Raw genomic sequence first — 22,442 nt, 5'->3', positions numbered from 1 at the left:
CGCCACCATGTCCAGCTGATATTTTGCATTTTTAGTAGAGACAAGGTTTCACCGTGTTAGCCAGGATGGTCTTGATCTCCTTACCTTGTGATCCGCCCGCCTCAGCCTCCCAAAGTGCTGGGATTACAGGCGTGAGCCACCGCGCCCAGCCAGGAAGGTGGATTTTTACAGTTAATATACCACTCAGTCACATGCAACTTTATATTGCCATGGTTTCATGAAAACTCTTACCAGGAAAGAGAAAGCTTACTCATCTAGAGTGCTAATTGAGACAATACTCCCTTTCATAAATCCTCCAGTATCTCCCACTGCTGACAAGACAAATACTGAACACCTTGGGAAACCAAAAAGACCCTTAAGCCTTGGCTCTCGCTCCCTCTCCGGCTTTATTCACCTCAGACCAGAGCCTGGGTATATACTTGCCCCTTCCTGAGCAGCTGGGTGCCCTCTCAGCCCACATCTGGCACATGAATTCCTTCCTGAAGGTTCTTCATTTTCTCCCTTTCTTGGTTAACTCCCACCTGTTCTTCAAAAGTCAGGTTGAACATTATCTCTTCTGTACTTAAAAAAAAAATAAACAATTCTTCAAAGGCAATATAGTGTAAAGATTAAGAGCACGGGACCCTGCTTCTGTTAACACCAGCTGGGTGACTTTGGACAACTTTCTTAACCCCTTTGAGACTCGGTTTCCTCATATGCAGAATGGCGATGATGATCATTTCTATGCCTCATAGGGTCGTGTGAAGTAAAAACATATAAAGTACCATAAAACTGCCTGCTCCTATGATTAGTATAATGATTAGTATTAATCATTATACAAGTGTTAACTGTTATCATCATATGCACACCACGAATAAAACATAAAATACGACTTATCAAAAGAAATCACATTTACCACAGATGAACAGCAGAGGGTTCATATAAAGTTTTCACAAATCAACAAGAGCCTTCATCGTCCTAAGTGGGCAATGTGTGTAGAAACACAATTCAAAAAATGTTGAAAAGGCGAAAAGACATTTCAACACTTTAACATTTATTTATTGGTTTGTGTGGCAAGAATTTATTGAGCACCAACTATGTGCTCAATAATTGAACACATAATTGCTCAATAATTGAGCACCAATTATGTGCTAAGCATGACACATGCTGCTGATGAAGCAGTAAGAGTGACTTGGTTCTTGCTCTTGGGTAGTTTGCAAGAAAACGAGGAAGAGAGGCATTAAATACATCATTAGACGAGTGATTTAAAGAAATTTGTGGGAAGAACTGGGGAGAAAGTCAAGGACGGATGAGAGACTAGCACATGGGGTATATAACATGTCCTAGTCTGGAGTTGGAGCCTGGAGCTTGGCACCTTCCAGGAAACAAGGAGGATATCGAGTAGGGGAGAGGGGAGCAAGGTCGGGTAGGACTGAGGGCAGAGCCACGCCAAGCCCCTGCATGTGGCTTTGTGGGCTCCTTGAGGACCATCACCCCCACCCTTGGAACACAAGGAGTATCTTGGGGTTTTATTCAAGGAAGAGAAAGGATCAAACTTGCTTTTGGAAGTGATCATGTTAAACGCAGCATAGGGAATGGATTGGAAAGAGTCAAACATAGATGCTGAGAGTCTATTTAGTTGGCACTTTCAGTAATCGGAGTTGAAATTACTGATGCATGGACAAGGGCAGTGTAGTAGCTTGAGAGCTACTAGCCAGGAGCTCTGGGTGACAGATCCCAGACAGGCGTCTCCAACAGGTGGATGTTAAGAAGACAAGGCAGGGAGAAGACAAGGTCTCACCAATGACTCCAGGCTTCCTGGCATGGAAATGAGGTGTGTTGGGGTGGGCGGAGGCTATCTTACTGATTCAGAGGACACTGGATCTTCCTCTGTGATTTTAACATTATGGACATGTTATGGGACACCCAGATTGAATGTTTTGGTGTTATACCAGCATGGAGCTCAAGCTTGTGCAGAATCCTGATGCAGAAGGAGGATCTCACCTCTGGGGTGCAGGTTTGAAGGTGTGCACTGGAGGCTGCCTGGAGACACCCAAAGAGAAGTAAGCACTAGGGTCTGTGCAGATGGGCCTGGCCTTCAACAGAGAGACCTGGACAGGAGGGATGCCTTTAGCACATAAGCTGACAAGTGGGATTTGAACCATGAAAGTGCAGGAGCTTCGCCCTTAGACAGTAGTGTGGAAGCAGCAACCCAGACTGAGCCTGAAGAGCCTTAAGATCAGGCAGAGTCAGAGATACAGGCAAAGGAGACTGAGGAGGGACCATCAGTCCAAGAAACACAAAGGCACCAGGGAATCACTTTTCACTTCCCAAATTACCGAAAATTTTAAAAGACATGTCAACATTTTACATTGACAAGTTTGAAGAAATGAAGAGCTTCCTGCATGGTGTCTGATAGAGTAATCTAGCATAACTTTTTTGAGGGAGGCAGTAATTTGACAATGTATACTCAAAGTTTTAAACTATTTGTGTTAGACTGCTTGAGTCAGTAAGTCTACTTATAAGACTTAATAGGAACTGTATGATAGGACAATGTACAAGAATGTTCTCTATATTTGTTATGATATTAAAACATTAGAAGCAATCTGAGTCACCAACAATATAGAAATGGTTTTATATTTATAAAACATGTATAGGCTGAAATATTATGCAGTGTTTAAAAATCATGACAAAATGCTAAATGTTTTTTAAAAGGCAAGTGATACAGCTAAATATGCAGGGTAATCTCTCTGTTTCTCTCTCTAGGTAAGATCAAAATAAAACACCTCTAAAATATTAACAGCAGTTATCTCTCTAAAGGAAAACAAAATCAGAAAGTTTTCCAACCAGATTTTCCATTTTTTTGCAGTTAATCTGAAAATTCAATTTCCCTAGCACAGACCATTTCCAAGTATTCCAGATTTTACTGTAAATGAGAAGTACTTACTGTGTTATATTACACAAAGAAACTTTCCACACAGTGTTGTGGCCAAACATTATGAAATCATTTACTCTCAGAGATATTTCCAAATATCTATTGCACAAATCCAAGAACCTAGTTTTCAGTCATCTTAAGGTTTCATTTCATTGACTGAATTAGAAGAGTTTGCACTTCACCCAGAGATACTGCTGATAAAGCAGATTTCCGGCCCTATACCTTTGCTCAGGCTGACCCCTTTATTCCATATTTCTTGTTTGCTGTATGCCTGGTAAACTCCTACACATCCCTGGAGGCCCCGCTCAAATGTCATCTCCTCTAGCATGCAGGTAGATTTCATCTTGTTCCTCTCTTCTGCCTTCTCATTGTCCACACCTCATGATAATACTTACGTGCTGCTGTAATGATCAGTCTTGGAGCTTACCTTTCCCCATAGACTGGGCTCAGTAGTTCATCCTGAGTAGCAAACACAAGGCCTGGCATGTGGTAGGAACTTAATGTTTAAGGGAGGCACAGGGTGGGCAGAGATGCTATTCAAGGGGACTCAGCATCCGATTTAGTAAGAACGTCACTTGCTTAAGTGCCTAAGGTTATGATGCCCAACATTCTAGGTCAGAGAGGAATCCCAGAGAAGAATCCAGTCCACAGCTAGGCACATTGTTGGGGTGGAGAATACTTCACTGATTTGAACAATTCAATTAGAAATAAAGATTTTGTCTTCCTATTCTGATTTGTTGCACAAAGAATATGCCACAATGTTCTATCTTGAAGAGAAAATTAGTTGTACATCTCTCAAAATGACAAAACCGATAAAAACTATGGGCAAACATAAGTATATATTCAATTTCATCCAACAAATTACTTCCTCTGTGTATTTCATGTTCCCCAGTACACTGACCATCATAGACAAAGAGTTCCAAGATTCCTTTCGGCTCTGTTTGCTTCTTTACACCAGATGTCTCCAACGTGGGGTACACCAGTAACCCAAGCAGGGACAGTGACAAAATGATAGAAGTATTCAATCGTAGCTTCCACTTTATCCTTTTAAGTGTTTATATCTTACACATATTTTAAAATGAATCCATGGTGAACTTGAATAAATCAACAAGCAAAAAACACATTGCTCCATTTAAAAAAAAATGGGCAAAGGACATGAACAGACACTTCTCAAAAGAAGATATACAAACGGTCAACAAACTTGAAAAAATGCTCAGCATCACTAATCACTAGAGAAATGCATATCAAAACCACAAAGAGATATCATCTCACACCAGTCAGAATGGCTATTACTAACGAGTCAAAAAATAGGGCCGGGCGCGGTGGCTCACGCTTGTAATCCCAGCACTTTGGGAGGCCGAGGTGGGCGGATCATGAGGTCAGGAGATCGAGACCATAGTGAAACCCCGTCTCTACTAAAAATACAAAAAATTAGCCGGGCGTGGTGGCAGGCGCCTGTATACCCAGCTACTCAGAGAGGCTGAGGCAGGAGAATGGTGTGAACCCGGGTGGTGGAGCTTGCAGTGAGCCGAGATCGGGCCACTGCACTCCAGCCTGGGTGACAGGGCAAGACTCCGTCTCAAAAAAAAAAAAAAAAAAAAAAGAGTCAAAAAATAGATGCTGGCCAAGGCTGCAAAGAAAGGGAAAGTTTCTACACTATTGATGGAAATGTGAATTAGTCCAGCCACTGTGGAAAGCAGGTCTGGAGATTTCTAAAAGAACTTAAAACAGAGCTGTCATTTGACCCAGCAATCCCATTACTGGGTGTTTTCCCAAAGGAAACTACATCATTCTACCAAAAGACACATGCATTTGTATGTTCACCTCTGCACTATTCACCAGAGCAAAGACATGGCATCAAGCCAGGTGCCCATAAATGTAGAATGGATAAAGAAAATTTTGTACAAATATACCACAGAATACTATGCAGCCATAAAAAAGAATTAAATCATGTTCTTTGCAGCAACATGGATGGAGCTGGAGACCATTATCCTAAGCAAATTAATGCAGGAACAGAAAACCAAATACCACATGTTCTCACTTATAATAGAAGGAGCTAAACACTGAGCACACATGGAGATAAATGTGGGAACAATAGGCACTGCAGACTACTAGAGGGCTGTGGGGTGGTTTTAAAAACTACCTGTCAGGTACTGTGCTCATTACCTGCATGACAGGATTTATACATCAAACCTCAGCATCATGCAATATTCTCATTTAATAAACCTGCACATGTACACCGTACCTATAATAAAAGTTGAAAAAAATAAATAAAATATATGTAATATGTTAGAACAAGATGAAAAATATATATATTGTGCATGTATGTCCCTAAGTATCCTTGTGTGTGCTGTGAGAGGCTATAATTTTTGAATCCATTGCTTTACACCAATACTGATTAAACTTGCATACGAATTCCCTGAGGGCTCATTTAAATGCAAATTATTATTCAAAAGGTCTGCGGTAGGTCTGAGAATTTGCATTTCTAACCAGCTCCCAGGCAAGGCTGAGGCTGGAGGTGAAAGCTCACACTCTGCATAGCAAACGGCCTTTTGCAGCCACTGTTCCTCATCTAGACAACACGGTACTGAACCCAGAAAATGGTTTGAGTGACTGTTTTCTCATTTCTCCCATGGATGGTTAGAGCAAGCATCACTCTAGACACATACAATAGAAGGTAATTTATTCCATCAGTGAATGCCATGGGGCTTAATTGAGGCTGGCTTCTCTCACATGACTATTGAGAAAGGAGACTCTGAGGAGCTTGCTGGACTTATAACTTCACCTATGGGGAGAAAGTTCAAAGCCACTAGATGACTTCATTCTTTAAAAAAATGCAGCTTATAAATCACCCATACAGTATTACAAAATGATCCTGTAGTCAGCAATTTTGTTTTAGCATTTGGCTTATATCTGGAAACTTCATTTATGGGAAACATAGCTGGAAACCAAGATTTTGACCACACCTAGTCATCAAAGATTCGGTAGTGCTAACAGTAACAGAGTGCTAAGTCAGGCGTCGCTTATATTCTGACTAATAACAGCTACCTCTATATACCCTCACCCTGATGTGCCCCTGACGTTGGGAGTGAGTGGCTTACAAATGCTGTTTTCCCAAAGAAAGGGAACACACACACACACACACACACACACAATTGACTGAATACAATGAATCTCTTAATTTACAAGATCTGCTCAACAATTCATGTATGTGTTCCCTATTATGACTTCCAAAAGACTACTTTGGTCCCATTTGAACTATATATATGCCTTAATTTCTGAGCCAGCTTGCACTGTGCAACAGTGCCTGCAAATAAATTTTCAAATATTTATGTCTTCTTTTTTTTTTTTTTTGAGATGGAGTCTCGCTCTGTCACCCAGGCTGGAGTGCAGTGGCGCAATCTCGGCTCACTGCAAGCTCCGCCTCCCGGGTTCACGCCATTCTCCTGCCTCAGCCTCTCCGAGTAGCTGGGACTACAGGCGCCCGCCACCACGCCCGGCTAATTTTTTGTATTTTTAGTAGAGACGGGGTTTCACCATGGTCTCGAACTCCTGACCTCGTGATCCGCCCGCCTCGGCCTCCCAAAGTGCTGGGATTACAAGCCTGAGCCACGGCGCCCAGCCAAATATTTATGTCTTCTATACTGTGTAACTGGTGTTCATCCTAAGTGATCCCTGGTTAAGTCAGACAGGTGCTTCCTCTGAAACTAGTCCACAGTCCACAGAAACACAATGTGGCCCACCAGGACTCAGTCTTTCAACCACTTTGACATGTTCAAGAGGGATTAAAGCCAATGAGGCAGGATGAAGACCCTTAAATTTGCCACTTGAGGGGAGTTGTTCCCCAGTTTAAACCTAGTTGGCCAATTCCCAGTGGTCTTCCTTGGATCTATTTTCAGCCCTATTTTCAGCCAAGACATTGAACTTTCAGGAAGTAAAATTGAGAGTACGACCCCGGTTGAAAGACCTTGGCAATGCCCTTCTGTCTGCTCTGTGTGCCACGTCCTATTTCATTCATTGGTAATAAAACCCATGGAGTTAAAAAGGTCAAAATGCTTGTCTTGGAGTTGAGAGGAGAGACAATGAGTTTGTCTAAAGAGAATGGCTTTCACTAAAAGCCAAGCTTTGGGGAGCAGAGTCAATGGATATCGAGAAGAGCTTTAAAAAGGACAGAAGCGATACTTTGCTTCCACTTCCTTGAGGGCTGGGTGATTACTCTTCAACCAAGGGAGTAACCTCTCAGCTCACCACTCCACTTGGTCAGAGTTACTTACAACTCAGCAGGCAAATACATTTCATTCCTCATCTTCCTTGACATTTCCATAGCATTTCAGTCTGCTGCTACTGTCTTCTCTCAACTTGCCCTCTACTTTTCTGATGCCTTCTCAGTTCCATCTGTAGGTTCTTCTTCTTCCGCCAATCTTTGAAGTGGCATTTTCTCCAAGGCTCCATGCTCGAACTATTTTATTTTCACTAAAGACACACTCCTGCATCCACTCCCATGATTTCAGATGTTACCTTTGCAGTTCATGAAGCCTAGACTTTGTGTGTTCCAGATTGCTCTTGCAAGACTGCCAGAACAACAGTCAACTGTGTGTGGTTCCTCCCTTTGATTGCCCACAAACACCCCAAATTAAACCCAGCCTAGCTTAATTATCCATTACCCAGGGCAACTCCCTTCCTCCCGTAGACCCTCAGGCACTGAAAAATACTCAGCACCCTGAGTCTACCCCAACATCCCTTGAAGCTGTCCATTTTCTGCCTTCCCACTGTCACTGCGTTGGTTTAGATCCACACACTTTCTTTCTTGGGTGACACTGCCTTGGTTTAGATCCACATACTTTATTTCTTGCATGACAGCACAGGCTCATAATTGAGGTCCCCATCTCAAGTTGTCCTCTCTCTATAGCATCCTTCATAGTCCCTCCTCAGTGGTGTCCCTAAAGCACTCTGCCGCCCAGCTTAGTGGCCCCATTGTCTACAAACCAAAGCCTCAGCTCCTGAAACTGACTCTTCAGAAACTGGCCCCACCTGCCTTGGTGCCAGCCACTCCTCAGGTTGGTACCTGGTCAGGTCATGCAGAATGACTTGCAGTTGCACCAGATGGATTAGTCCTCTATTGATTGATTTGAAGCCATGCCATCTGCCCGAAAGCCCACCTCCTGTCTTGGCCAGCGTTCTCATTTCTATCCTTTGGGATGTTACCCTTTCTAGGTAGGTGCTTTCTCCACCTGTTCCCATGGGTTTGGAGCTTTCTCTACATGATCACCTGTGCTTCTGTCTCCCAGAATATTTATCTCAGTGTACTGGAGATATCTGTTTTGCTTGTGTATATTTAATCATAATAATCATCCAACCAACAACTGCCACTAGTTGAGAATGAATATGTAACAAGTGCTGTGTCGGCAGCTCATGCATGTATAACTCCACACTTTAGAGTAATGCTGGTAAAAATAAGTAAATGGAGGCTAGATAAGTTAAAGCATTTGCCTAGGGTCACAAAACTAGTAAGTAGTGGTGACAGTGTTTAAGATTGTAGTCTGACTCAAAAGCCAGCTCTTCATCCATCACACCCCGCCACCTCCCACTGGAATGCAAGCTGCCATATCTCATCTTGTACATGCCAATGCCTAGGTTCTAGCAGGGCCTTAATGTCTGCTGAATGCATAAATGGAAGCAAAGGAAACTTGGAATCTTCCAGTTATAGAAAAGCATCGCTGGGTCTCAAAAAGCAAGCTCCTACACATTGGCTGTGGTGATGAGCTGAGCAGAGGGAACGTCATTGTGTCTCAATACCCTACAGCACACATAGCTGTTTACTGATGCATGATGCAGACGGAATCATGCCTGCAAAGTCAGTGCTCCCTAGAAGTTCTTTGAGGGCAGGGGTTGGGCCATGTCCACCTTTGTACCCTCAGTAGCACAGTTGCTGGCATGTGGTAGATGCTCCAGAAAAGTTTTAGTGACTCATGACTATAAATGAGTCAATGACTTAATCTGTGGATTAATAATCTATAAAGAACGAATGAATGTCAAAAACACAACCCAAAACATGTGGGTGCTCTCCATGCATTTATCATTACCTGTGTAGTTGTCTAAGTTGCTTTTGGGGAGTGATTTATAGTACACATTATTCTATCTCTGTGGGAAATGAGTTTTCCCAGTGTTGAAATCCTCTGAGTTAAGAAGCACTTCCTTTTATCTGTTCTGACTCAGACCCTCTTGGAAGCTGCACTCGCTCTTGCAGATCCCTTGGTAGATGACTCTTATGCCATGAATCACCCATATCCTCCAAGAGCACGTGGAAGTTCAGATACAGCTTTTCTCCCTGAGAGTGGTTTGCTTCTTAGTTATGATTAATTATTTCTGCAGTTACTTGTAGGATTAGGATTTCTACTGGAGGAGAGTAATTACTTTCACATGAACATCAGCTCCTCATTTATTTAATTTGCCTCGCCCCTAAATGCACGTGCACAAAATTAGCCTGGAAATTACTGCGGGTCCTATTTGTTTATATTCATCTGGTGACCATTTTAGCAGCTTCATCAACAACATCTTTAAGAGGCCCAAGGATTTAACTTGAGAATCATGGCAAAGTCAAGCGTCTTCCCTAATCCTCCTCAATTCTTCCCGTCAGCCATCAAATGCTCACATTGGATCTCTAGGACATGCTTGCAAAAATCAAAGATGACAAGTCTTAATTTGGAAAGACCATTGTCAACTTCTTAGTCATAAGAAATAGGACCCAGTTTCTTTTTTTTCTTTTTTGGTGCTACTATTGATATATTGATTTTCCTGTGATAATTTTACACACACACACAGACACACACACACACATATTTTTTAATCTAAACACTCTTAGACCATAGTAATTGTCAGTTACCAGAAGATGGGAGTCTCTTTTTACTAAAATTAAGTGGTCATTTTTAGATATTATATTGAAATCTCTCAAAATCTTCCTAAAATATGTATGCAAAGTTGATAAATCTAGAATGCATATTGAAATAATTGCTTTTGTTTTCTAGGATGTAAATGCCTTGATCAAACTTAAAGTTTTAAAAAATATTTTTAAAATATGAATTCAGATGTTTTCTTTAACTGAGAAATAATATCTTACTTTTTAAATATATTCTAAAATCTAATTTTTTAAATTTTTATTTTAGGTTCAGGGGTACTGAAAACAGGGTATGAAGGTTTGTTACATTGATAAACTTGTGTCATGGGAGTTAGTTGTACAGGTTATTTCATCACCCGGGTATTAAGCCCAGCGCGCAATAGTTCTCTTTTCTGCTTCTCCTTCCTCTCACCCTCCACCCTCAAGTAGACCCCAATGTCTGTTTTTCCCTTCTTTTTGTTAATGACTACAGGACCTAGTTTCTAATATGCTATTCCTATTACCATTTTAAATAAACCATACAACGGGTGATTGAGAGAAACTGCAAAACACACATAATTTAGTACTGAAATTATGACATGGTTCTGTGAACTCCATGGGGACACACCCAGCCCTACCCCAAGAATGGAACTATGGTACCATTTCCTAAGAGCTGCCATTATTCCCCAGTGACTCCTAATTACCAAAACATCATTCATTCGCTCATTTATTCAGCAAACATTTTACACTACTGTGGTCTTTGAAATACGTAAAGGTGAGACATGCATGATCTTAGCCCTCAAAAGTATACCATTTGATACAAGAGATGACATATACATAAATTGTTATCATGCCAAGCAGAATAGACTCCTTCACGCCTAAACAGTATTCCATGGACACTTCTATCATAAAAGTTGATACTCACTAGTTCATGTGTAACCAGTGAGCTGGCAAGACTATAAGCTGCTTAAAGACAAGGACCTTGTCTTTTTTCTCTCCATTTTGTCCATATCTAACACAAGGTCTGCCTAGATCACATGAATGAATATGATATATTAAAAAGTATTAAGGATTTCCAGGAGGAGGACTGATTCCTTCTAACTGGAAAAATCAAAGAAGTTATCACGTGTTTTCTGTAGGAAAAAAAATAGAAGAAAGAAGATTGCAGACAAGGGGAATTGCCCAGGCAAAACTATGGGGTGGCAAAGTATGTTTCAAGTACTTCCAATTGATTGGGCTATAGGATTTATCAATTATCAGCGATTTTCAACCATGGCTGCCTATGAGATTCACCTAGGGGGATTTTAAAATGAACTAATGCCTTGGCTCTGATGCAGGACAATAAAATCAGAATATTTTGGTGGGGCACAGGGATGTGAGTAAGAGTCTGAGCTCTGCTCTTTTAAAAAAGGAGCCTCTGCTCTTTTCAAAAAAAAAGTTTCCCATTTGTTGTTTTTTTTTTTGTTTTTTGTTTTTTTGTTTTTTGACGGAGTTTCGGTCTGTCACTCAGGCTAGAGTTCAGTGGCATGATCTTGGCTCACTGCAACCTCTGCCTCCCGGGTTCAAGCAATTCTCATGCCTCAGCCTCCCAAGTAGCTGGGATTACTTTCTTCAGATACACTGGGGTACCTGAAGTTAGTATGAGGCCATATTGGGAACTACACTGGCAATTAATTTTAAAAGGTGACACGGGTTAAACTGAAAAGTTTGATCTTTCCGCAGGAAAAAAGAAGCCAGACTCATCTAGCAAGACAGCTGGAGAGGGAGGAGAGGAGCTAGAAGGAGATCATTTAGGAGGCTGTTGAATTTGTCTAAGTAATACATTAATTCAAGAGAATCACCACGTTGGTTTGCCACCAGGTAAAATTCACACACCTATCAGATGTGAAGTAGAAAGGGTTGAACAGGAGTGGAAAGGATTCTGGAGTTTGCTGCCTGGATGGAAAGGAAGATTTGTATGAAAAGCAGAGGGTATTGAGGTGACATGGTAGGGCTGGCTCCAAGCATGTCCATATCTAGGAATTAAATTTGGGGCTGGAGGTAGAAATTGAAGAATCATTGTATCTAGAAGTAAAAGTTGACCAGATATGAGTCAATGAGAACTGCAAAAAAAGAAAAATACCAAGGGAAGAAAGTAACTGAAGGGGGCAATCTTAGAGAGTGCCTGTATTGAAGAGAAGAGGAGAGGATTTTCCAGCAAAAGAACTGGAGAAAGGCCAGCCAGATGGCTGGACACCTGTGTAAATTCATAAAAGCAGACAATTAAGAAGGCAAGATTTCAAGAAAGAGGACATGATTCAGAGGTCAATATTGGAGGAGGGACAAAGAAGCACTGATGTTATTAGGGAGGTAAGACAGAAAAGAAAGGGACATTTGTTTCCCTAAGATAGGAAGGAAAGATGAAAGGATATATTTATTGCACATGTATTTACCCATCACCTACTATTTTTGACTATACTAGACCCAGGGGAGATAACAGTCCAGATGAGGCGTTTGCTCTCATGAGGCTTATATTCTAGTTGGGGGGAAGTGGAAGGAAGACAAGTTATAGAAAACGTGTGCAAGAGTTCCACATGCATTTCCACAGACAGCATCTTCCTGTTTATTGAGGAGTAGAGGACAGAAATTGGAGAAGTGTGATCTTGCTAAAGGGGATAATGGTATGGCACTTTGGTGTAAGAGGAACAAGCCGAAGGATGTGGAACAAACTTGGCTAGCTTTTGAGTCACATGTAGGAGAGGCAACAAGAGATGAAGAAAGGATTCAGCCAGCAGGCAGGTCTCTGTGAGGTTTTCAAGCATGAACACTAGTTCACATCTTTGCTTACACCTAACACGACTTTGCCCAGGTGGAACAGCCTGGAAGCACTGCTGCATATGGAAGAGGTGGGCTGCCCAGTGTTGGGACTGGCAAAGCCTCAGTGCCAAAGGTTACTGGGGCCCAGGTTTACAAATACCACATTAGAAACATAAACATTTGAAAACCACAGAATGTAAATGTTCAAGGTCACAGCACGCTCATCAACTCGTGGAATCCATACAGTAATTGAGCACATTAAGAAGCCTACTGACTCTGCTGTCTAGTTTTAGAAGAGCTATAATTTAGTATTGCTAGCTATCAATTAGTCCTGTTTTCCTCATCTGTAAAATGAGAGGGTTGGATGAAATGACCTCAAAGTCTTCTTCCAGCATGGTCAATGGTGAATGATAGAGCGCACGTGAAATTCTGAAAGTTAATTTACTTCTTTAACATTTACATTGATTGTTTAACTATTGATGTTCAAAAATGCAGCTGCAGAGCTACTACAAATCTTTTAGGTCTGTGCACACAAAGCTATTAGTTTTATGGACCATTCTGATTTTAAAATAAATTGCCCTGTGAAAATATGCAACCTAAATTCTGGTGGGAGAAATCTCAAGTGACATGGGTAATTGAATAGGGTAATTGATATGTCATTGACAGGACATGGAAATAGACCAAGTAGAAAGGTATTAGACATGAATAGGTTTTAATATTTGCAAGTTTGGAAAATGACTTTGTGAACATTGGGAGAAAAGGAGCTTTTCAAATACTAGGACGATAGTAGCTAGGGATACAAAATAAAGTTATTCAAATATGACTTGTCTTCCTGCACTAAGATTAACTTAGAGTAATATACATAGGACCTCTTTCATCCCTTTCAAACATTGCCAGTAAGAGTTAACCAAGCCTTGGTTAGATCCTGAAAAATTAAGGTATAATGTGACCAACAAGACAATCTGTAAAGGTTACTAGAGTATTAGCTAGCTACTGTTGTTTCATATTGCAAAAATCTTGTCACTTTTCATATACAATAAGACTTTTGAATAATACTATATATAATCTTGAAAGAAACCTCAGTATGTGTGCTTTTTCTAACAGCTGCATTTACACATCTTGTCACTGAAATCAAAGTCTTTGAGGCTTAAAACTTACTACTAACTCTGAAAGTTACTTATTGTATATCTAATCTAAATGAATAGTTTATTGCTATTTTCAAAAGCATGTTTGGTGCATTACTATTGAAAGCAGTCTTCGGCATAACCGACTACATTTAATTTTATACCCAAAGCCTCTGTTTATGCAGATAAATTGAGGTTCCAGTCTTTCAGTGTAGGGTATACGTATCAATCAGTTGATATCCTGCCAAGGTTAATATATTTTTATTTGCAATCTCATAGAGTAGGGCTCAATCATTGTTAAGCGCTGGTAGTTTCAGAAGCAGAAGTCTTCTTCAGATCAGTAAGATTTACACTACTTGAAATTAAAAACAGCGGATAATGGGGAAAAGTCATGCCTGAGGTTAAGGTGAATCACTTTGATTGGATCTTCCAGAAATCTCCTTTGAGGTCTCGGTGGCTTTTTCCCCTCTTCCTTTGCACTACCCTGATTGATCAGCTACAAGCATCCTAAGGGGTCTTACCTTGAGTCCAGGTGCTGGGGCCCAATCTCAGCTGAAGATCCCAGAGATCTGGGGAAGTGATGAAGAGATCTGGGGAACTGACTCTGCAAGGGGAAGCCTGTGTGCAACCCACACCTGCAGGCTACGTGCTCCTGTGCTGGCCGAGCCGGTAGGCGGGAGCACACTCTCCACCCCAGCCTGCAGAAGCTGAGCATTCAGGCAGAGCCTGGGTCCCACCGCCCAGCTGCCCTCATCCGTGTCCAAGGACACAGCCCTTGAGCCACGAGGGCTTCTGGCACATGGCTTCAATTTTTATGGGTGAAAGATAGTCCTCTGGCATCATAAGGTATTTATATCTGAGATAGCTCCAGATTTTTTAAAAGCTATTTGATAACAAAAACTGCCAAGCAGAATTAACTACCACAGAGGCCTGGAAAGCAGCACAAGTGAGTTTTTTAATTCTTCAGAGATGGTAGAAGTCACCAGAAATTCTCCCTCTTGAATTCTCTCTAAAGGGCTCTGGATCCTTGGAAAAATGATCTCGTCAAGCCTCATACTTTAGTAATTCTTAAAACTGTCACAGTCCCATGCTTTCTGTCTCAATTGTGGCACTGGGTCGCAGGTTTTGGCCATTTGTTTTTAAAGCAGCCTCTTATGGTGGAGAAATTATTATAAACAAATGGGAGCATGCTAGCAGCTTCCCATGACAGTGGGTGGATCTCACCTGCCTTCGGTTTAGACAAGCGCCATGTGAATTTCTATGGGCGTTTTCTTCCCTGTGCCATGTGTTCCTATAGTGACCTTCTGCACAGGATGGGCATGATCTGCATGGAGCAATGACGGCCATGTCTGGCAGCCCAGGCCTGGGGGATCGTGTGGCCTAAGCAGTGTAGCACACAAGCTCATTGCTTTCCATTGAGAAGAATACTCAAATACACCCAGCTCAGTCTCCAGGAATTCCCCTTATAGGACCACATGAGCAATGAGAGAGCTCTAGGAAGGACATATAAACACATTTCCACTGCTTAGGAAAAGCAGGAATTGCATGCCTCTTTTAAACTGCAAGTGTTTCACTGATTTTCAGTTTCTTTCCACTCACTCCTCTGATCTCTGTTGCCAAACGATAAACCAGTTTAAATATGTTGCTTCTGCCTGAGTTCAGCTTCATCTTTTCCTCTTCAGTTTCCAGGGATAGGAGGAGGCCTGGTGAGGAGTTCCGGCCACATTAGGAGAACGAGCTCTTCTGTGTGCTGCAAAACCTCAGGCAAGTGACCCAGCCCCTCCGAGCTTCAGTTTTCTCAATGATACTGGGAGATGGGGTCAGACTAGCTTCTCTGAAAGCTCTTTAAGTTTTAGCTTTCTATGAAGGGAATTTTAAAGAAAAGCACAGAGAGACTGACTAGACTCTATTTGGGGCTTATTTAAGCAGCTACACCAGCTTTACAAGAGCATCTTTTCTTGAAGATGCCCAACCAGGTTTTGTCCCAGAGAGGATTTGGAAAGGTCCACTTAGCAGAAAACCTGCTGGCCTGGGGCTCCCCAATGTCCGGATGGACTCGGCTTCACCAGATCAGAGTGGTGTTGTCACTCAGAAATGCCTTTGGCTGTTGGAGAAACCAGGCTGTATGCCTTTCTGCTGCATATGAAATTCCTGATGATGCATGCAACGTATAGGGAATTCTACGTTGACCCAGGCAGAACAGTTACACACTCTCTTAAATATGAATATACTTATGAACCTTTTCAGTCTGTTACTATAAAGCAAAGAACGTGGAATCAAGTTTTGCCTTGGTCTTGCCATAAATACACTGCTCTGGTCAAATTTGCTGATTTTTTTTTTATGTTCTCTTAGTTTTGACAAAACGTGATGATCGCAAGTTCATTTGATATTATGCCATGTTCAACTTCGTGTTGGGCATTTTGGTGATAGGGAGGCAATATGCTACAGTGGGAAAGGTACAGGGTAGGAGCCAGACAGGCTTGGGTTCAAATCTCAGATCTTCAGGTTATGAGCTTCTAGGAGGAGTTAAAGTCTGAAAGCTCAGGCCCTGCGGTCATCTTGAAGATGGAGTGAGATGCCTTTTGAAAGGCAACTGGGCTGGTGACTTTGGACAAGCGACACTGTCTCCCTGATTTTCAGTTTCCTCATTTGTCAAAAGAGAGATAATAAATTTCACATTGCATTAGGCTAGGATTACAAATGCAGAGCTGCATGCACTCAGCTCAGGGTGCAAAAGGGAGCTGATTCTAGCTCAGCCAAGTCCAACATGCTGTCAGCCCTCCAGGGGCTGGTGATCTGATTGGAGCTATGGGATGCACCAACACCGAATGAATCAGGACACAGCATCTGATTAGTCCTTAGTAGCACAGAGACACACTAGGTTTTGTTCAGCCTGGAGAAGATAACATTTAGAAAGTGTAGAAGAGGTAAGGCCCCATGGGGAAGGGAAAGCTGAGTCTTGACAGGCCTTGAAGGGCTTCAAAGCTACATAATGAGATTCTAATAGAAAAGGGAAAGAATGCTTTCCAGGAAATGGAACTGCACAGGCAATGGCAGTGAAGTAGGGAAGCATAGAGGAGCAATTGAACAGGGTGGGGGGCCTTGTTGGGGAGCGGTGGGAAGAAGTGTGGGTGAAGCAGAGTCAGGCCATAGGGTTCCTGGATGATACAAGTAGGGGCATCCCACAGAGAACCCCAGGGTGCAACAGTGGTGTTTTACAGTGGTCACTTTCAATAGATCCAGTTAAGCCTGCTAAGAATTACCAGCAGCTCTGTCTCCCAGGGACACTTTGTGCTCTCTTCGTGCAAAACTTACTCTCTGTCCCCTCCTCTCTGGTTTCAGAGAGCATTGTGGTTTCTCTCCACACCAGCTTAAGCACTGTGTAGTCAATTTATAGTTTACAGGGATTTCCCACACACCCATATATGTTTTCCACTGAGGTCGGTGCTTTTTCCTAGACCCACCCAAATTCCAGAGCAAGGCTCACTTGCATGCCAAGTTGATTTTCTTTTTCTTTATCACCTTCTTCTCCTTACTTTTTTAATGTTTCTGTGTATTTTTAACAGAAATGAAAGAAGCAACCCCAGAAAAAAACAATAACAAGGGTAATTTCTGATTCAATTTGCATTGACAACAATAGTTGTTCATAGAGGCAAACCCAGCAAGTGAGTTTTTTCACATTGCAACTCTTGTTTATGAAAGTTTGAGTGGCCATAGGGTATAATGCCTTTTATAAGTTTAAAAAAACAAAGCTTGAAAGTTTTTAATGGATAGACTCTGGCTCTGGAATTCAGGCTTTCTTTATAAAGTAAGTTTTGTTTTGTTTTGTTTTGTTTTTAGAACAAAAAGAAAGTATGAAAAAGGAATCAGGTCCTTAGAAAGGAAATTAGGAATCATTTTGGTCATTTTGAGAATGCTCATTCCCTACTGATTCATAAGGTAGAAGACAGAAGTGCTTTCCACCACACTTTCACAAAAAATCATGTCATTTAACTTCCTTGTTGTCCTGTGGCAGGAATTTCCCTGCCTTTTGCAGGTGAGAAACTAAGAAGTTGAATCACTTGTGGAGGATCCCTCAGCTCATAGGTGGGGACTCCAATCCAGGGCTTCTACCTCCAAGTCAAACCTTTCCTTTACCAGCTGCCTTAGGGATAAGCCTGGTCCTGGGGAAGAAGGAAGGTGGGGAACAGTGGGAGGGTGGCATCCTGGAGTGGAGAGAGAAGTAGCCCACCTCTGTCTATTTCCCATATATCCCATAATGTGCTAAGAAACTGAAGCTCAGAACATTAGTGCACCTTTCCCAAGAGTATTGCGGCCAGGAGTCTGCACACCTGGAATTCACATCCAGGAAGGTCAGATTCCAAAGGCCGGTCTCTTTCCATGAGACCAGGCCGCCTCTCTCATTAGAATGACCTTCCATTTGTCAATTTTCCACCATTACCTGTCAGGGACTTTTTCTCACTCTCCTCCCACCTTTTTTTTTTTTTTTTTCAAATTTTAAGTACTCTTATCAGATATTTGTTTTCTCCTCTCCAAATGTTTCCAAACTGTGTGTTGTTATTCATTTGACTTTTGCTAAGAAAACTTAGGCTGTAATTTTTTTAAAAATCCACCTACATAACTTTCAATACTACTACAATGCAGCACTTCCTTTTTTGCTGAAGTTTGGCTTAATCACAGTACAGCACTGAAAAATCAGAATATAGTCCCAGCCAAAGAAACTTGAAACTGTAGGTAGGTTAGAAGTCAGTGGCGACCGATTGTTCTGAAGAAAATTGGCGTTGTTTCCTTGTTCTCCTGCTTTCATTATTACTATCTTTGTCAGATCCTGTTTGTGTTCAAAAGGTTGCCGGTCTTATGAAAGGATAAACTTGAAAAATCTTGCTTTAATCATTGCAGCAATTAGCAAATAACTGCATTATCTTTCTTTTTTATTATAAACATATTCAAGAATAGACTTGTAGTTTAGTTGTAGTTACTCAGAGCTTCTCAGAAAACTGAAGCGGGTTGCTCATAAAAACCAGGTATTCAACCTGTTCAGAAGGGGCCTGAGTTGCTGGAATCTTCCTTCATGTCTCCAGTAATTATATGACTACAAGAACAGATGTAACCCCCTCTCCAAGCTAAGCATATACTTCTTAAGTCATGATAGATTTAACTGAGTGAATAACTCAGTTGACTTTGAGGAGGAAGGGGAATAGGTTTGTCAAATTTAGCAAAAAAGAGCATGAGAAACATTCACCATTAATAGGCTTGAAGGCAGCCAGCTTCCAGGACCCTGAGAACTCTGCTCTGCCAGCCAAATGATAATCTCTCAGTTCCTCTCAGGCTTTTCATCTGAACTGAGTTGGCAAGGTGCTATCAAGGCTTCCTCTTCCACTGTTTCTTCCCTTCAACTCCCTCCATCTCCCCTTCTCTGATATATGAGTCAAGGGTGGTGCCATTAACTGTGTCTTCCTCAGAAAGTTCCTACTGTTGGTTACTTGTGGGCCAGCAGACTCATTTGTCATCTGTCTGCCTCTCTGAGAGTTCATTCTCCTGCAGCATGGTGGGTTTTTCTTCTTCCCCATCCTTTGTAATTATTTCCCTAAGGTCTTGTGCTCATCCTCCTTTATTATATCTTTCTGTTTTCTTTTGGCATCCTCTGAGTTACCCTAGTGCCCATTCAGAGTCCCATGGTGCTAATCAATGCTCACCAACAGCATCTCCTCAGGGATCCAGTCTCTGTTTCCAACATCCCCTGGAATGAGAGCAGTCCAGAACTGACTCATCCAAAACTGAAGGCATATTATTCTCCCTAAATCCAGCTACATCTCCGGATTTTTGTTTCCTAACAATGGCATCCTCATTCTCTCACCTCTCCCTCTTTAAGCAACTTTACTCCTGTATCCAATCAGTGCAAGCCCCGGATTCCACCTGCTGAATCCCCCTTGCATGGGTGTCTCTCCTGCCCCTTCCCACAGCCACCATGCTGGTCCAGGTCTTCATTCCTTTCACTCAGTCTCTCAAAATACCCTTTCAATTAGTCACTTAATCATCACTGCCAGACTGGTATTTCTAAAGTGCAGCTCAGGACCCAGAAAACCAAAATCTTCAATGACTCCTCATTGCCTATGTTTAACCCCCACCTCCTGCAGCAGAGGCTTAAGGGTGTGGCTTCTAGAGATGGACAACCTAGCTTCAAAGGCCAGCTTCACTCCTCTCTGAAGCCTGTGTCCTCAGCGTGTTACTTAACCTCTGCACCCTGCTTTCCTCATGTCTAAAGAGGTTAGTAAGAAAGGCTGCCTGTGTGAGGATTAAGAAATACTTAGAGCCATGGAAGACAGTATGGCAATTCCTCAAGGATCTAGAACCAGAAATACCACTTGACCCAGCAATCCCATTACTGGGTATATACCCAAAGGATTATAAATCACTCTACTATAAAGACACATGCACACGTATGTTTATTGCAGCACTGTTCACAATAGCAATGACTTGGAACCAACCCTAATGCCCTGGAATCAACCGTAATGCCCATCAATGATAGACTAGATAAAGAAAATGTGGCACATATACACCATGGAATACTATGCAGCCATAAAAAAATAAGTTCGTGTCCTTTGCAGGGACATGGGTGAAGCTGGAAACCATCATTCTTAGCAAACTAACATAAGAACAGAAAACCAAACACCACATATTCTCATTCATAAGTGGGAGTTGAACAATGAGAATACATGGGCACAGGGAGGGGAACATCACACACTGGGTACTGTCAGTGGGGTGGGAAGCTGCGGAGGGAGAGCATTAGGAGAAATACCTAATGTAGATGACAGGTTGATGGCTGCAGCAAACCACCATGGCACGTGTATACCTATGTAACAAACCTGCACATTCTGCACGTGTATCCCAGAACTTAAAGTATAATAAACAAACAAATAAACAAAAAGAAATACTTAGAGCCCTGCCTGGCCTTTCAGGAGTGCTCAGCACTGTTGGCTGTTGGCTGCCAGCTTTATCCTGACTGTGGCCCTCACTCTCCCATTCCTTCCCTGCAGTAAGCTCAGCCCCTATGCACACTGTCGGCCTCCCGCACCCTCCTGCTGGTGCACAGTAACTCCTGTCACCCTCCTGCTCTGAAGGCTTCTACCCGTCCTGACGCTGGAAGTCCTCTTGTTCTGCAAGGCACGTCTCAAATTTCCCAGTGCCTCTTACAGTCATCCCAAAGGGATCTGGTCTTTCCCCTCTCTGACTTTCCTGGAACTTTGTCAGGGCCTCTTATGTCAATGTCATCACATTCTGCTGGGCACTGCAGCCTTTCTTGTGCTTTGGGTGTTTTTCTTTTTTTTTTTTTTTTTTTTTTTTTTGAGACGGAGTCTCGCTCTGTCACCCAGGCTGGAGTGCAGTGGCGCAATCTCGGCTCACTGCAAGCTCCACCTCCCGGGTTCACGCCATTCTCCCGCCTCAGCCTCTCCGAGTAGCTGGGACTACAGGCGCCCGCCACCGCGCCCGGCTAATTTTTTGTATTTTTAGTAGAGACGGGGTTTCACCATGGTCTCGATCTCCTGACCTCGTGATCCGCCCGCCTCGGCCTCCCAAAGTGCTGGGATTACAAGCGTGAGCCACCGCGCCCGGCCGGGTGTTTTTCTTTACTGTTTCTCTACTTCCATGTCTTCCTATCCACACCTCTGTCCGGCAGCAGCCTGGAGGCTCCTTGATCTCCTTGAGTCCTTGATCTCACTTATATCTTCTAAATCGACATAAGACTGACCACCCAGCCTCCTGCAGAGTAAGCCCTTGGCAAGAATATACTTGGTGAAGATCACTGAGGGTTAAAGCCTGACTATCCAAAATCTGAGTGAGAGTTGATTTAAAAACCCATCAAATATACATTTCTAGCAAGTCAGACCATTTCTTCAGATACTGAAAACTAAGCAAAGCACTGTGCAGAAAGTATCATTTAGGGAACATTCCCAGGATATTGGACTAGACATGTTAATATCTATAATTATACAATTCATGTTTAAATGTACATATCCTCATGCAGCCCTAGACTCTGAAATGCCATATACTGGCATAGGCTGCTCCCAGCTGCAATGAAATTCACTTGATTGTAATCACAGAAAAGTGGCCCTTACAAGTTTTAGTCCTATAATATTTCATCTTTAAAATGGGGAAATGTTAGAAAATTCTCTTCAATTTAAAATTTAAAACACATTCAGAGCCAAATACCTTTATTGCCACAGGTATGCTAACACAAGCCAGATCTAGACATAGCGTTTGAAGGAGACTGAAATGATGCTAATTTTGTTGTTTTCTGCATTTGCTGCCCCATGGATCAAATCACCCCTTTCTAGCCTGGGATTGCAGTATATTCTTCCTTTTATTTTTTTCCCCTTGTTTTCTTCCTCAGAATCAAAATTCCAGCCCACACTCCCAAGCTGAACCCTGCTGGCTCCGTATTTACTTTTCTGTTTTATTTCAAGTTTCTTCATTTTCTTCTTTCTAAAATAATCTGCATGTTTTCTATTTCTTCTCTGCTGGGTTTACACAACTACTATATCTTAAGCACATGGTTCCCTGTTTCTTCTCACTCCTTAGTAAGATGTCTGCCTCCTTAATAACCCCACTTACCCAATTCTAGCAGCCAATCTATCACTTTGTAATATTCACCAAGGGAGAGAACACACCAGTTAGCCATTTTCACATACACATATTTTCAAAAGACTTCAGATAAAAAGGTCTCTGCTGTGCA

The 22,442-nt window shown here is 42.2% G+C and overlaps 1 protein-coding gene across 4 annotated transcripts in view; it reads right to left on the bottom strand.

The window, feature by feature from the left end:
- KCNJ15 (potassium inwardly rectifying channel subfamily J member 15) overlaps positions 1-22,442 on the bottom strand; it is a 48,214-nt gene that overhangs the window by 17,852 nt on the left and 7,920 nt on the right. The window contains exon 1 of one of the 4 annotated variants that reach the window (XM_003263924.3): positions 14,230-14,367. The exons of the other annotated variants lie outside the window; for them this stretch is intronic. The gene's annotated coding sequence lies outside the window, so the exon portion shown is untranslated. Of the gene's footprint in view, positions 1-14,229; positions 14,368-22,442 lie in introns of those variants that run through there. 4 annotated transcript variants of the gene reach the window in all.

This window comes from Nomascus leucogenys, chromosome 25 (assembly GCF_006542625.1).
Source record: "Nomascus leucogenys isolate Asia chromosome 25, Asia_NLE_v1, whole genome shotgun sequence".
Taxonomy (NCBI): Eukaryota; Metazoa; Chordata; class Mammalia; order Primates; family Hylobatidae; genus Nomascus; species Nomascus leucogenys.
The sequence above is the reverse complement of the archived record's forward strand: the minus strand, read 5'-3'. Positions and strand labels throughout refer to the sequence as shown.